This window comes from Thermobia domestica, chromosome 1 (genome assembly GCF_964235325.1).
Source record: "Thermobia domestica chromosome 1, izTheDome1.hap1.1, whole genome shotgun sequence".
In the NCBI taxonomy this organism is placed as follows: Eukaryota; Metazoa; Arthropoda; class Insecta; order Zygentoma; family Lepismatidae; genus Thermobia; species Thermobia domestica.
Genome location: NC_137454.1, coordinates 280,271,247 through 280,285,511, shown reverse-complemented (window position 1 = coordinate 280,285,511; position 14,265 = coordinate 280,271,247). Strand labels below are relative to the sequence as shown.

Below are 14,265 nucleotides of genomic sequence, written 5' to 3'. Positions count from 1 at the left end.
CAAACTCTTGTACCTTTTTCAGTATAGAGATGATGCAGTTAAAAGTTTATTGACAAATCTTCCGATAACTGTAAATGTCAATGTCCCGTAATTTTTATCTAGCTGTTGTGTGTTTACAATTGCAACTCGTACTGTTCAATCAGAAACGTCTTCACTGCAGCAGTACTTTTTCTAAAGTGAAGCAGCGCCGATTTTGCACGCCTTATATAGACGCGAAAGGTACTCTCGTCCCCAGACGCATTCAGTTTGTAATCTCGTACCCAGGCTCATTTATTTTATAGTTTCGTACACAGATACTTTGAAATGTACGTGATTTTCTAAATTAGTATTAGTAATATTACAGACAGTGTTAATTATATTACATTATAACAAACAAAATAATTTTATGATCATTACGTAACTTATACAATATCTTGCAACACTGAATGAATCAACTTGTATTTTGACGGATCATTTGTATAGTATACATCCTAGAACAGCTAAGCTGTGAACTTGTAAATAATTCGCTTCATATTGAAACTAAACAATCTTTGATTGTGATCTTATAAATGCTATTTTGACGGTTCGCTTGTATATTATACATCCTAGAACAGTTCATAGGAATTATATTCCGAAAATACCAAAAAATTGCGAACTTGTAAATAAATCCTTTTCAAACTTTTTTAATTCGATTGTTCAAGCTCTGCTTTTGTATTTTCTCATACTTTTAATGAATCGTTTTCTACAAAAACTCCGTTTATATATTCTTTTGTGTTATTTATCATAACACTCGTTGTTAAATGATTCGAACACTTTGTGTGAACGTACTAAAAGTGCTTCGAAAATACTAATATGCGTGCTCCTACTAAAAAGTTGATTGTTAAAAATAGTTCTGACCTGTTAACTTATTTCACTACATAGTACATCATATTCGAATGTAAGTTTATAAAACTAAAAATACAGAAAAGTAAAATGTAAAAATGCAAGTGACCGACAAAGCCTTAAGGCAATGTACTGGTTACGGTATTTAGAACGTACCAGGGGTAATAAAATCCAACATTCCGGGAATGGATTGGAAAAACGATTTGGGAGGTATAAGGTTGATGGGTTTGAACCTCGAACGAATACAGTTTTCGAATTTCATGGGTGTTTTTTCCACGGGTGTTTAACCTGCTATCCTACACTTCGACACGTGTCTTTGGATTCCACCTCTAAGCAAGGTACATCCTTACAAGACCGGTATGAAAGAACCACCACGAAAATAGCATTCCTGAAAAATTAAATCTTAATGTTGTTCAAATGTGGGAATGCGAATGGGATCATTGGGTGAAAACTGATAAGTCCATGCAGGAGTTTATTCAAACTCACTGTAAGGATCTTGTTGATCATCTAATACCAAAAGATAGTTTCCATGGTGGTCGTACAGAATGCTTTAATGCTTTGTACGAGTGTACCAGCGAGGAAACCGTGGCATATTATGATGTAACATCGTTATACCCTTGGGTGATGGCACGTAAACCATTGCCTGTAGGTAAGCCAAAAATATACAAGGGGCCAGACTTTCCAGACGTGGAAAGTATTCATGGGTTAGTAAAATGCACTGTTTTACCCCCTAATGATTTGTATTTTCCGGTGTTACCATTTGCATGTAATGGGCGTCTTTTATTTGGGTTGTGCCGTACGTGTATACAAAAAAGTATTGACAATTGCGTGCATAGCGATTCCGAGCGAACCTTAACGGGCACATACTGTACCCCTGAACTCCATGTAGCTTTACAGCTGGGATACAAAATTCTGCAAGTAATTGAAATCTGGGAATTTAACCTGGTTGGCGGCGAGGAGGATTATTCAAATGGTCTGTTTGAAGACTATGTGAATTCCTTTCTTCAAATGAAACAGGAGTCTTCGGGATTTCCTGCTTCTTGCAAAACCGAAGAAGACCAGCAAAAATATATTGCAGACTATTATGCCCATGAAGGCATTAAATTAAATTATAATAATATAAGGAAGAACCCGGGATTGAGGTATATTTCTAAAATATTTCTCAATTCACTATATGGAAAATGGGGACAGCGAACGGATTTATCGCAATCGGTAATTGTCGATACTCCGGAAAAATTTTTGACTTATCTGTGGGCATCACAATACGAGGTGCAAACTGTATTACCTATTGGAGAGCGGCATCTCATTGTAACGTATAAAAACATTGAGAACAAAAACAAACCATGGAAGTTCTCAAATGTTGTCCTTGCCGCCTTCATCACCTCGTGGGCGCGTCTAAAACTTTATGAATTATTAACAACAGTAGGGCCTGACCGTGTGTTGTACTGCGACACCGATAGTATTATGTTTGTACAGCCACGTAATGAAAAACCTCCGCTTTCTTTGGGTTCCTACCTGGGTGAACTAACTAACGAAGTTCCTGAAGGGTGGGAAATTAATGCATTTATAGGAATAGGGCCAAAGAATTATGCGTATCGTTTAAAAGAGGTTGGTACGGACAATGTAGATTATGTATTTAAAATTAGGGGTATAACTTTAAATCATCGTACGCGCCAGGAAATTAATTTTGATCATTTTTATAATCTAATTCACGATAAAGTTGACAGTAAACAGTTAAACAATCCAGGGAGGATTGTTCGAAAGCCAGGGTTTGTCATTGTGTCCAGGCCTGAAACTAAGACACATCAAAAAGTTGAAAATAAAAGACGTCGACTTGATCCTCACAGTATGACCGAGTTTAGAACATTACCGTACGGGTATCAAAGTAATATGTGTGTCGAATAATTGATATTATTGGTATGAGCGTTCAATAAATATTTGTATATATGTTATGTTAAATATGTCCTAACATAGTGACATAATCATAATAATCTCGGACAGAAACAAATTTCATAAATATTTTCACAGCACTCGTCAATTGACACTTCCCTACGTGTATATATGTGTATACGTAAATAGTATATTGTTATTGTAAATAATGTAAATATGTAAATATTGTAAATATTATAAATATGTATATAGAATATTGTAAATAATGTAAATATTGTAAATATGTAAATATTGTAAATATTATAAATATGTATATAGCATATTGTAAATAATGTAAATATTGTAAATATGTAAATATGTAAATATTCTAATATATAAATGAAACAATATTGAAAATATACCATTCAAAATATCAATATTGTAAATACGGAAATATACAATTGAAATATCACAATTGCAAATACAAAATTATTATATTGAATACTTATAAATATATCAATCACCTAAATATATGTAAATAATATCTCTAATCAATAATAGCCTACTACTGTAGAACAAGAATTAATGCTAATAAACAAATAACACAAATTTCAAATCCATGTTTTATTTTATACACCCAATAATAGGTATCATATTAAGAAGTATGTGTATTCTATATAAGATAAAGGAAGAATACATATACTGCGTCATATCAAGTATTTACCTATCACTTTTACATGGTTTAATAATACTTTATGTGACGTTCAAACCTTTATACAAAATATTGGTATCTTATAAATAAATATGGTATTCTATATAAGATAAAGGAAAAGAATACATATGGTTCATATAAGGTTATTTATGTGACAGCATACAATAAATCAGTATGTACTGCAAACCCTGATGATGTCATAATGTCTTCTACAAGGACGTACAAATAAATTATTTGCAAATTAAAAATGGTATATGTGGTTGAAATACAACCGAGATATGTCTAGCAAGCACTTACATACGTATAAGTCACAATATATATCTCAACAATACATTTAAGACATGGTTAAATCAGTTACATACGTCAAGCACCACAATATATAACGATACAAAACAAACAAAGGTTAAGGTTATGCAAGGCATCATTAGAATCATCATAAGAGGTCCTAACAATCGTGTCAAGGTAAGGTTACATGTATAATAAGGCATAATATATGTCTACAGTACAACTGATAAGGTAAAAGCTATGCGTTCATCATTATACCAATAGGAATCAAACATTACGTTGAAGATAATGCACATGCATAAAGAGTCACTATATATAAGTCTACAATACAAATCAATATTAATACAATACAAACACTTCAGGTGTTTGCGTTCACCTAACATACCACCAAAGAACCCTACATTACGTTGAAGAAAAGGGTACATGCATAAAGAGTCATAATATATAAGGCTACAACACAAATCAATATTAATACAATACAAACACTTCAGGTGTTTGCATTCACCAAGCATGTCACCAAGGAAGAAGTTATGCAACCCTACATTACGTTAAAGGTGACTATAAAACACTTACATGGGTACAAAACATAATATGCATGCACCTGTCCACATATCAGGCAAAACACGTATACATATGTCCAGTACCAAAAAGTACTTATATACATACGTCATTTGTGATTCAACTGTGTTTCGTACACCCAAACATCATTAAAAGATCAATAAAATCCCCTATCATTCAGTGAAAAGACCGTAAAAGTACATAAGATACTTTTCTTAGAGTTGTCTCCGTTTCCTACCACAATATCTGGGTATGTGTGTACAATATATACTAATCTATACGATACATATCATAATATACCTCTAAATAAACGCTAAATACGAAAAATTCTTCTTTCTAACCCTTTCATTACCAACTAATTAATATTCATGAATAATTAATTCATTAATCTAATTTATGCAAAAATATTTTAAAGAAATCTTGTTTGGCTGCAAAGAAGGAAAGAAGACTCTGGTCAGGTAAAGATTTTATTGTACCTCTCATAAACCTAAAGGCAGGTAGCTGGTTTATTGCACCCTGCAATAAACATAAACTCAGGTAAAGAAGGGACGATCTTCCTTACCCTCGAGTGGCAGGATCATAAAACAAGCTGGTTGACAGGGGACAGGCCAATTGAAAAGGGATCTTTAAGCAGTAAAGGACCTCCTTCAAGCAATGGGAATCAAATTATCATTCGTTCTTCGTTCTTGCCTAGTCCCTCCTCTTTCCTTTTATTATTGGTTCCTACAAGTTTTGGGTTGGAATAAAAAGTTGTAAATCCATTCTCCAAGTCTGGTTTTTCATTTGCTGGAGTCTTTCTATACAAGTTAACAAGCTCCACCTCCTGCCTCAAAGCTCAAACAAGTTAGAACAGAAAGAACTACCTCTTACCAGGCTATATTCTCCTATCTCCTAAGAACCAAAAACAGCTTATAATTCATGCAAATTTAAACATAAATTAATACAAATTAACATACTTGATTAGATTTTCATCCTCTATTCAATCAATATGGTCTCTAGACATAATATTAATATTTTATCTACCTATCAATAAAAATATCAATAACCAATACTACAACACAACAAGGACACTTTGTTCTTTCAACTATCTGTTAAGAGGCAATCCGACACAACCTACAATGATTTAAATATTTACCTTTCCATCCTATTATCAAAAATTTCATCTATCAAAACATTCAACCCTTGCGTACGTGCATCCAGTCACGTAGTCCTTCCAACGACATTCCTGTCCTAAATAAAAAAAAATTAACATACAGCTGCGCTCCCTAAACAATTTCCTTCTGTGTACATGCATCCAGTCACGTACGCACTCCAACCACCTCTTTGTCAACAAAGGATAAAGGAAGCCGTAATGTCATTGACCCTAATTTATTACATATACAAACATCTGCGGCATCCATTGTTCCCACCTGCGTACGTAAACCCTCAAGGATAAACAACATTCCTCTTAACAAAAGACCTATTGCCAAGACTCGCCCTAATTTGCATAACAAAGAACTACATTTACGAGAAACCACTACTGTCGTGATGAAGAAGATATCGGGATTCATCAGACAATGCAACGCTCTGCCATTGTGCCAAGGTCTAGTGGCGATGTTCACGTGTTCATTTCAGTTGTAGTTGCCGATATCGTGGTGTTAACATTCGCCATCGTTAGGAGTGTTCGGTGCACTGTGTGTCCGGACTAGTGTTGTGAAGGCCTGTGAAAAACCGGAAATTTTGGGTAAAAAAACAGTTTTTTTACGGTTTTCCCGAGCTGGGGAAAGAAGGGAAAACTTGGGTATTATCAGAATAATCATTTTTGTTAATCACAGAATCATTTTAGTTAATATGTTAAATCAAAAAGAAATTTAATAGAGATATTTTCGTTGTTCTATGTAAAATTCCGGAAATTTTGAAACCATTAGAAGAAATCATGTGTTGGGATATATTGGCAAAAACAGGAAAATATAGTTTAAAAATTATTTGTTGGCCTGATGCTAGTAATCTTACTTGCTGTAACATGTCTGCAACATATACAGTGGGAAGTCGAAAATCCGAACTAATTGGGACCACAGGTAGTTCGGATTTTCGAAAATGACCAAGAAAATGCCATTTAGGCTCACATATGCTGTACGGTATGTTTTTCTATCGATACAGTGGTTATTCAGTACATACAGTAATTGCAATACCGTACGTAAGGCTACTTACATTTAACGTTTCTGAAGAACCTGCTTGTACTCTAAATAACACTGTTCTTGTAAGTCACACTTAAAACTTATAGGCCTAAGAAAAAATAAAAATAAAAATACATGACAAACAATTACATATAAATGAACTTTTGTAAAAACACTGACTTCACATAACGTCAATGGACACGCTATTCTTTGTTTATCGCTAGCGTTAAGACAAAATGTAAAAAGCTTCTAGGAACCGCGTTCAGATTTTTGACGTTCGGATTATCGACGTCCTACTGTATATACAATGTATTTCGCTAACGGAAAAATACTTAAACCAACAGGTTTTAATTCTACTTTACACACATATACCGCACAAGTGAGTAAATTTGAGCAGCGAGAAATATATTAAATGAAACTTCCGTTAGTTATTATTACAGACTAGCAGAATATCCGTTCTTCGCAACGGGGAGAATACGTTTCATTTTACAAACGGCACCAAAACTGTCACCAATGAACTTGTGGAGCCCCAAAACTATGAATTTGACATTAATATCGATAATTTTCAATTATCTTTACATGTCACCATCCCCCTTACAGTACTAATGGGGCTGAATTTGTGGATTTAAACGGCATCATCTGTTCATCTCAGCGAGTATGGATTCGAGGCCATTTTCGATCATGTATATATCTATATCTACCTATATATATATATATATACAGAGGCGGATCCAAGGGGGCGGTTCCCCCTTCACACTCAAGTATACACTGCATAACATGGGCTTCAATCCTGCTTTACACTGGATAAAATTGCAAACTATGGTTTAGCCCCTCCCTTGATTATATCCTAGATCCGCCACTATATATATATATATACTGTATATAATGCTCAAAAATTAGGGGTTCAGCTGAAATATCACACAAGACCTTAAGATAGTGTATGAATAAGCTTGTTTGACTCATATATATCATAAAAGAAGGAAAGCTTTAAGATACACTAGAAAAATGGGGCACATACTGGTGTTGGGGCACGGGAAACCTTGTTCACATGCCTCATGACACAAGACGGTTATGTGTGCACCTCTCGAACTGCTCACAAACAGGCAAGGCAACAACAGTGATTGTTCGTTAATACGTCATATGATCACTTCGAATATCCAACAGAGCCTCGCACCTGCGTTGCATGGATTCAATCAGATTATTGATTTCTTGGGGGATGTTGTGTCACTCATCCAGAAGAGCGACTTCCAGCTCTGGAATGGTTGTTGGATTTACTGGTCTAGCGACAATTCGTCTGCCAAGCATATCTCAGACATGCTCAATTGGAATGAGATCCGGAGAGCATGCTGCCACTTCATCCGTGCGATACCCTCAGCATCCAGCATCTCATCCACTAACCGAGGTCTGTGAGGACGAGTATCCATGAAAAGCAACGAATCACCAATGGCACCAGCATAAGGAAGAACAAGAGTTTTCATAATCTCATCTCTATATCTGAGAGCCGACAAAGATCCATTTCGGATGATGTCGAGCTCAGTACGCCCACCAATGCTGATTCCTGCCCACACCATCAGTTCACCACCATGATACTGGGATCTTTCTCGCATAAACATGGAATTGTGTCGTGTTCCACATTCTCTCTAGATGAAAACACGTCGATTAACAGGCTCCACACTGAATCGAGACTCGTCAGAGAACAAAACATTGCCCCATTCATTGCGTCCCCACCCACGATGTTCCTCCGCCTACGCTCTTCGATCAACACGGTGTCGTGCAGTTAATGGGACACACACCATAGGCCGACGGCCTGTGGCAAATCACGTTGTTGCGCAATTTCACTACGTAGATTTGTGACGCACTAAACACAATGAGAACAAAGGTATCCTGGAGCTGGAATGTGTTGGCAGCGTCACACTACAAAATGACATCTGGTAGCGCCACGTCACTGATCACGTGCACAGATGTTTCAAACGGTTCATTTGCACGTTGGGCCTTCATGATTTTAATCTGAACTGGACAAGATACAGTGTTCTCACATTATTCGTAAGCTAAGTATATCCATTCTTCGCATGGAAGTCAAGGCCTGTGAAAGTATTACCCTCATTTTCGCGACCGCGAAAACTATGGATCTGAGACTAAATCGATCATTTTGGATTAATTTTACATGTCTCGGTATCCCCCCCCCCGCTGACTCCCGGCTCGCACTCAATGGTAGCTGAATTTGCAAGTGATCGCTAATAAAAGTGTCACCATTCATCTCAGCGACCGCGAAAATTATGGATTTGACACTAATATCGGTAACTTTTGATTACCTTTACATCTCTCGCCCCTCCCCAGCTGATTCTCGGCCCGCATACAGTGGTAGCTGAATTTGAAAATTATCGCTAATGAATGTGTCACCATTGATCTCAGTGACCGCGAAAACTATGGATTTGACACTAATATCGGTTATTTTCTACTACTTTTACATGTCCCGGTAAACGACCTCTGAGACCCTCCTGGCTCGAATTTTGACAAAATCGTTTAACTCTGGTCTGGAGCCTGGACCAAGATATTCGTGACTAAAATTTGGTAGCTATTGGTCAAACCGTCTGGTTCCCAAGGCGGTTCCGGTAAACGCCTCCCTGAGACTCCCCTGGGTCGAAATTTGAAAACAACTTTTCGTCTTGATCTGGGGCCTAGGCCAAGGTACCCCTGACCAAAATTTGGTAACTCTCGGTCCACTCGTCTGGTTCCCAGGTCGCACACAGACAGAAAAACACAAACAAAACTCTTTTATTTTATTTATATTAGACAGCTGAATATACCCATTCTTCGCATGGGGGCACTATTTGGAAGACAACGCCTGTTAAAGTATTACCATTCACTTCTGCGACCGCAAAAACTAAGAATCTGACACTAATATCGATCATTTTGGATTACTTTTATATGTCGCAGAATCCAACCAGGGGGTCTCAGAAGGGCATTTACAGGGGCATATAAAACTGGTAGGAAATAGCCGATATTACTGTCGAATTCATAGTTTTCGCAGTCTCTGAAATCAATGGTGAAACTCTGATCGCATTAACTTGCAAATTCACCCTATTCAGTCCGGGGATCACCGGGGGGCGGATACCGCCCCCATGAGACCACGCTAACTGCCGGCTCGCATACAATTGTAACTGAATTTGCAAGTCATCGCTAATGAAAGTGTCACCATTGATCTCAGCGATCTCGAAAACTATGGAATTGACACTAATATCGGTCATTTTGGATTATTTTTACATGTCTCAGTATCCCCCTGCTGACTCCCGGCCCGCATGCAATTGTAGCTGAATTTGCATATCATCGCTAATGGAATTGTCACCATTGATTTCAACGACCGCGTAAACTATGGATTTGACACTAATATCGGTCATTTTTGATTACATATACCTGTCTCGGTATCCGACCCCCTCGGTGAACCCCGGCCAGAATAGGGTGAATTTGGAAGTTAATGTGATCAGAGTTTCACCATTGATTTCAGTGACAGCAAAAACTATGAAGTCGACAGTAATATCGGCCCATTTTCTACAACTTTTACATGTCCCTGTAAGCGCCCCCTGAGACCCCATAGTTCGAATTTTGAAAAAAAGACTCATCTTGATCTGGGGCCTGGGCCAAGGTACCCCTGACCAAAATTTGGTAACTCTCGGTCCACTCGTCTGGTCCCCAGGCTGCATACAGACAGACAATCAAAAACAAACTATTTATTTTATTTATATTAGACTAGATAGATTCTTGCAAATTATGCCAGATTTTCATATTATCATTCCGAACTAATTTTAAAGACCTGCTCCTACTTATCTTTATATATATACAGTATATCAATATTTATATCTATCTATATCTAAATATGAATATAACAAACGCAGGAATTACCCCCTAAATAACGCTCCTGGAGGACCCCTTTCTCAAAAAATTTGCTGAGGAAACACTTGTAGAAACTTCAGTTTTCGTGCCGGACGATTACCGAGACCTGGTGAACAAAAAAATCTCCTTTAGCGATCGAATTAAAAAAAATATTTCTCCTCAGGTTAGTATTCACTGAGAATATTTTTATAAAATTTAAATTTGATGGGTAAATCAGTGGACTTTGAATATATCCACATCGTATCCACTGAGTTGCGAAATTGTGTACCTCCAGACATGAATGGCCGAAGAAAATTTTCTAGGGCGCGTCTTCAATGTTTGCTATATTAGTCTGGCACCAAGATGCTAGATATGGCTTCACTGGAGGGCTTCGATATCTACAGAAGTTTCTGGCAAAGCATACGAGAAACAATAGCACAATAGTTTCGACAACATCTGTGTGGTCCTTCGGTAGGCTACACATCCGGTATGAAGCTCAATCCTAATTGTAAAATTGGTAGGAGGAAATGGTTAGTTTGGACTGCACCCATGGCCAAAACAAAAGACTCGTCGCCGGATTGTATAGATAATTGATTCAAATTTTCAAGTATCCATTTACTGAATGCCCATATCATGTATGGATGCATTTGCAATAATTATTTAATAAGTAAATAAGTTACACACACAATTAATTATGTCAGTGATAAACGGTGTTTATTGAAAAAAACCTCTCCAAACAATGAAGATTAATCTTAGACTGGAAAAATGGTTATCCTTCGTTTTCATTATCATTTGGCAATGAAACAAACGCCGGACAGATATACAACCTCTATATGCAACTATCTGATGTTGGAATATATAACTCGAAGAGTATGATGCTTTACTTTTCAAAAATTTCAGTACTTCTAGTGAGATGAAATATTTAGTTTTACGTCCCACGGTTATGCCGGTTAGGCTAAAGGAGACGGTGATGGTGAGAAATGAATGAAATTGTGAAATGAAGAAAGTAGGAGGAAATGGGAGAACCTCGAGAGAACCCACGAGCACGGTGTTTGTCTCTACCATTGAGCCACCGCACCACCACAGTACTTCTAGTGTACCCCTAAAAATGTAATAAATAACTAATGGTCATGTTTTTTTAAATATTCAATTAGAACTGGACAATTTACACAAAATTTGGAATCAACAAATGAAAACGGCACGTTTCTAGCACTTGTGGGTTCGAGATCTCATTGTTGAAAGCATTGGAGACAAACATATAAACTTTTCTTTGAGAAGAAACATATACGCGTAAATCTAGTATTTTAATATATAGATCATAATTGGAATAGTTTTATTTTCGAGTGTTATTTTTTAATATTCGCAATACTGAAATTTTTGAACTTACATTTTTCGCGTGTTTGAAAAAAAGAGAGATATCATTACTAGTAAAATGAACCTAATACAAACATATTTATTTTTTCAATTTTTTCGGAAAATCGAAAAAACGTTTTTTTTTAAAAAAACGTTCAAAACTTCCGGAAATTTGACAACACTAGTTCAGACACACTTGTACTTTGCCCAGCATTAAACTCTGATCTTAGTTCCGACGCAGTTCGCTGCCTGTTCTGTTGCCCAGTCTGCCCAGCCTACGACGTCCGACATATGTGATGAAGTGGGGGGGCGCCCAACCCCTCGACATTTGGATGTTTTTTCCAATTGGTTTCGCCACTTGTTGAAAATCACCACAGCACTCCTCGCACACCTAACAAGTCCTGCACTTTCCGAAATTCTCGTGCCGAGTGCTTTTGAGTGAGTACTTTCTTCAAAATAATATTAAAAATTATAGAAAGATTTTCGAGACATTCGAGTCGAGACGAGATTTTAACCAGCTGTCTTGACTCGACTCGAAGATTCGAGTCGAGAAATACGTTTGTCTCGACTCGTCTCGAGTTTTACAAAGTGTGTCTCGACTCGAATCTCGACTCGAATTCGAGTCGAGTCGAGTCGAGATTCGAGACATGTCTCGACTCGTGCGCATCACTATTCATCTCACTCAAACACAAACGCATCGTACTCACTTCAGGGCAGATGACACGACATCTTACTATTGAAGAACTGTCTACATTCCGTTGATAGAGTCGGTCGTAGAAGACTTCAAAATGCGTCTTGCGTTGGAAGTTTTAAACGTTTACGGACTCAACATTCTATTGCCAACACGTGCAACTGGAAAAACTCTGAGCAACACCTCCGCGTTCTAAAACTATCGGACTTTACAAAACTATTGCAACTGGAAAAAAAATGCTGTTTTCCCTCCTTAGTTCTGAATTTGCAATCTGTACTTCTAAATGGAAGAGAATCACGGACTGCGTTGGAAGCCTTGGCCACCAGTGACGAAGATCTTCGCATGACTATTCGTAAACTGCTGTGCATACTTGTAACCCTGCATTCGAGTGTGGCCAGTGCAGAACGATCTTAATCCACATTGCACCGACTGAAAACGTGGTTGCGATCTCGTTCTGGCGAAAAGCGGCTGAATGGAAAAAATGAAAATGAAATTTTTGAGTTTTACGTCTCATGCTTATGCGGGCTAGGCTAAAGGAGACGGTGCATATAAGCAATGAATGAAATGGTGGAATGGAGAAAGTAGGAGGACTAGCACTTTTCAATGTCACAGGAACATTGTCGTAGATCGCGACAATATTATATCCACAGATACGCCTTGAATGGTATTCACCAAAAAGCGCGTTTTGCGTTGTAACTTGTCGTAAGTTCTTTTGTCCTTTTGTCTAATTCATTTTACTAAAATACAGAAACATTATAAGCGTTCTAAGAAATGTTTAACCTGATATTTTTCTAGCGAAATATTTAGTAAAGCATAGCCACGACCAGGCCTGAGACAGAATATCGTTTTTGGGGAGGGGGCATTGTGGTGAAAATTCCGCAGCAATTATATCTTTTACCCTCTTTTCCTGAATCCGTTTTACCTTTCTTTTTTTTTGGGGGGGGGGGGGTAATTTATGGGAACATATTATACTCCACAACAAAGAGTCTCCCAAAACGTTTGGTTTAATCTGCCAGTGTATATGTGTCCTCTATGCTGCAACCAATATATAACTGATAACACTTCCTCACAAGTGGAGTGAAATATTGAGTTGCGATTTAAATGTCGCTCCCTACATACAGAACAGAAATTGTCCGGGTGGTTTACACACTTCTTCTGCATCTTGCGTTCTGTACGGTATCACACACATATACATACGAACCTACACTTCATGAATCACAAAGCAACACAGAACGCAATCTAAGTCAGTGCATCACCACGCAATACTGTCTTGTCTTGAAAGTGATAATGGAATAAGCGTATTAACTTTTTCGTTGTTCTATCATCTTCTATTCATTGTTGGCAGGTCAAAAATCATAAAACACAAGTAATTTTCCACAGAAAGCATGCGTGTATTGGTTGCGTTTGTGTATTTGTGCTCATACCTACGTGTCCGTGTACGTGCCGACAAAAATATGTCAACATTAGTGTGTATGTCTGATGAGGATCTTGGTTAGGAGATGGAAACATAACATGTAAAATATTATTTTTATGAATAGTACAGTCTCATATGAATAGTTCAGCAAAAATTCAAAATATTCACTTTTGGCAATTTTCCTGTGGGTTAGTCCCAGAAGGCTACGATCATGCCAAATTTCATCATTCTAATCCTGCCAAAAGTGCCTAATCATTTTGGGGTGTAGAAGATGTTCTATATAAATAATGTGAGAAAGATTTTTCAGTTCGCTATAAAACCACTCTACAGTTAGATTTTTTATTTTTGGTGATTTACTTAGGTAACGCTAACGAAAACGTACAAACATACCGAATATCAATCCAATTTCAAGTACCTAAAATATGACATTATAGGCCCAAAAAAGGCCCATTTAAGTAACATGGGGAATTTCATCATTTCCCCTTTAGACACCGTA

General features: G+C 37.2%; 1 protein-coding gene across 6 annotated transcripts in view; it reads right to left on the bottom strand.

Moving 5' to 3' along the window:
- Positions 1-14,265, bottom strand: part of LOC145661112 (extracellular matrix organizing protein FRAS1-like) — a 3,375,101-nt gene that overhangs the window by 686,155 nt on the left and 2,674,681 nt on the right. The gene's annotated exons all lie outside the window — the stretch shown is intronic.